Source organism: Amphiura filiformis, chromosome 8 (genome assembly GCF_039555335.1).
Source record: "Amphiura filiformis chromosome 8, Afil_fr2py, whole genome shotgun sequence".
In the NCBI taxonomy this organism is placed as follows: Eukaryota; Metazoa; Echinodermata; class Ophiuroidea; order Amphilepidida; family Amphiuridae; genus Amphiura; species Amphiura filiformis.
This window is the reverse complement of record NC_092635.1, coordinates 38,791,030-38,793,615: the sequence shown is the minus strand read 5'-3', so window position 1 is coordinate 38,793,615 and position 2,586 is coordinate 38,791,030. Positions and strand designations below refer to the sequence as shown.

At 35.0% G+C, this 2,586-nt stretch overlaps 1 non-coding gene across 1 annotated transcript; it reads right to left on the bottom strand.

Annotated features, from left to right (window-relative positions):
* Trnaw-cca (transfer RNA tryptophan (anticodon CCA)) lies at positions 1 to 72 on the bottom strand. Its single transcript has one exon. It is a non-coding gene; the product is annotated as a tRNA-Trp (tRNA).
* Between the last annotated feature and the right edge of the window lie 2,514 nt (positions 73 to 2,586).

Below are 2,586 nucleotides of genomic sequence, written 5' to 3'. Positions count from 1 at the left end.
TGACCCCGACGTGATTCGAACACGCAACCTTCTGATCTGGAGTCAGACGCGCTACCATTGCGCCACGGAGTCAGTTGCAGTACGGTCGACTCAATCATCTATTAATATTCAATTACATGTACATTACGTAACTTAACGGTGCTGCATCTATTCATCTATTGTTACCGATTTGAGTGCTAAAATATTGGAAAATGTTGCCAATCAATATTCATTGGGGCAAGGAATCCAATTACTTCTCTGGAATTTCAGTGACCCAAGACAATCGGTTCGTTATTTATGATAAGAAATAAGGTACCGCTAGGATGTACCTTCATTTCCTATCATATATACTGAACCGCTTGTCTTGAGTCACTGAAATTTCAGTATAGTAATTGGATTACTTGCCCCAATAATACACATAACATTTGTTACCAGTGTGTTATCATTTGTGACGTGTCATGTCAAAAGCAGACACTTTTGGGCAGGTTATCAATTTTGAGGTTTTTACATATGGTTGCATGTCATGAACTGGTCATCTTTTGTGTAACATAATGTAAAATGAGTAAAAAAATCACCAATTTTCACTTAAACACAACTTTTAATGAAAACATTTTAGACCATTAAAAGTATATATGTGACCGTACAGCACGAATGAGCCGTAAATGTCCTCAATTGTATTCTGAGTTACAGTGTAAAATGGGCATGAAGGTCATATTCATAGGTATTTCAATTTGGTGCTACGTGTATCTCATTAAATGAGGTACACGTAGCACCAAATTGAGGTACCTATGAATACGACCTTCATGCCCATTTTACACTGTAACTCAGAATACAATTGAGGACATTTACGGCTCATTCGTGCTGTACGGTCACATATTTCTGGAAAGCTTATATCACAAGGATGCCGAATCAATAAAGTATAACATCATAATACAGGGTGGGTAAGAAATATACAGGGTGAAATAACAACAAAATTAGCATCTTTCTTGTCATGATGAACCCCATATTTTTCTTTTCTGAAAGCTATGTAGCTCAAAATAAAAATAGATTCAGAAAGACATTGCATGGGCCCTTCAAGCAAATTAGGAAGAAAGAGTTTGCTATCCCTTGTGTTAAACATACAGGGTGGTCAAAAATTTGTAATTTTAATGAAATTATCAATCAAAACTTTTTTCCTCCATTTCTGGCACTAAAACTAATATCAAATTTCCTTAAAAATATGTGTACTTTTGAATAAGCAGGGTGACTCTGGCAAGAAATAAGCCACTTAGAAATGTCGGAGCGTTACGTGCACACTTTGTACAGTAACATATATAGGGAAAACTGTCTTAATTAGCATTTAATTAGGCAATTTATTGGTTATATCTTTTGTTATATTTGATCTACTATGAGGTAGATCTACAATCCAGGATGATATATGTGACCCGGCAGCACAAATGAGCCGTAAATTCCCTAAATTGTATTCTGAATTACGGTGTAAAATGTGTACGAAGGTCATATTCATCGGTAACTTAAGCTGGCCCGACATCCGTCTCATTTCGATAGTCAAAATCTAATCAATAATCCTATTGTTGAAGTGGATAATAAGCTTCTACCTTAGATGGCTATAGAACTTTTAATAGCTCTGGTCTTTGTTTGCTTATATTGCTAAATCCTGTTCAAGTGGTGGGTTACCAGGCATTGTATTTTATACAGGTATGCATAACCAACAATTAACAATGAGAGAACTTTCTTAAACCTCGTTGACTTGGGGATGATTTGAAATGACCGCCAATTATGACTGTTTGATATTTATTGCCAACAATGTGGAAAAAGAGACACATGTAAAAACGTAAGCTATAATTTTGTTGAAGGAGCAAAGTTTAACAAACCATAACCCCGCTTCTGGATATCGTTTGAAGTCAAATGATATACCATTTTTAAGTTTATGATGTTTATTTTTAAACACGAAATAAAACAAAATTGACCGGGGAGGAATTTACGGCTCATTCGCCGTGGACGGTCACATATGTGCAATTTGTGGTTCATGCTACTTGTACTTTTTAAGATACAAAGGTTTAAAGTTGGCCATATTTTCACAATTTTGTGTACAAATCCTATGGGGCTCTCCTGCCCGGATCCTCCATTGACACATCTTACATATTGAAGTATAAATCTCAAAGTATATGTCCAATTGACTTGGGGTTTTTTGTATTTGACAAAAAACATAATTATCCACAAAATGACACCAAACTGTCTACAATAGGTATTATACTTTTGGAATAAACCAAACTTGAAGTGTGAAGAAAGCGTTTTCATGTTACGGATCCTCCATATTTGGGTGACCTATTTGTGATATGCGACCATATCTTAAATATAGAGATATTTTGCTCCACAACGCTGTTTTCCCCCAACGAAATCGGACATTCCTAAGCGAAGATATTGAGTTATTGTAAGTTATGGTATTATAAAATTCGAAATTGAGATATCGGCCTTTAAATATATTATTGACAATGTTGAGAGAAGGAATTACCTTGAAAAATGTCTCAAAAAATACAAGATGCCAGTTATATTCTGGTCTGAAACTATCAGACAATATTTTTAACATTAATAACATCACAAATTTGC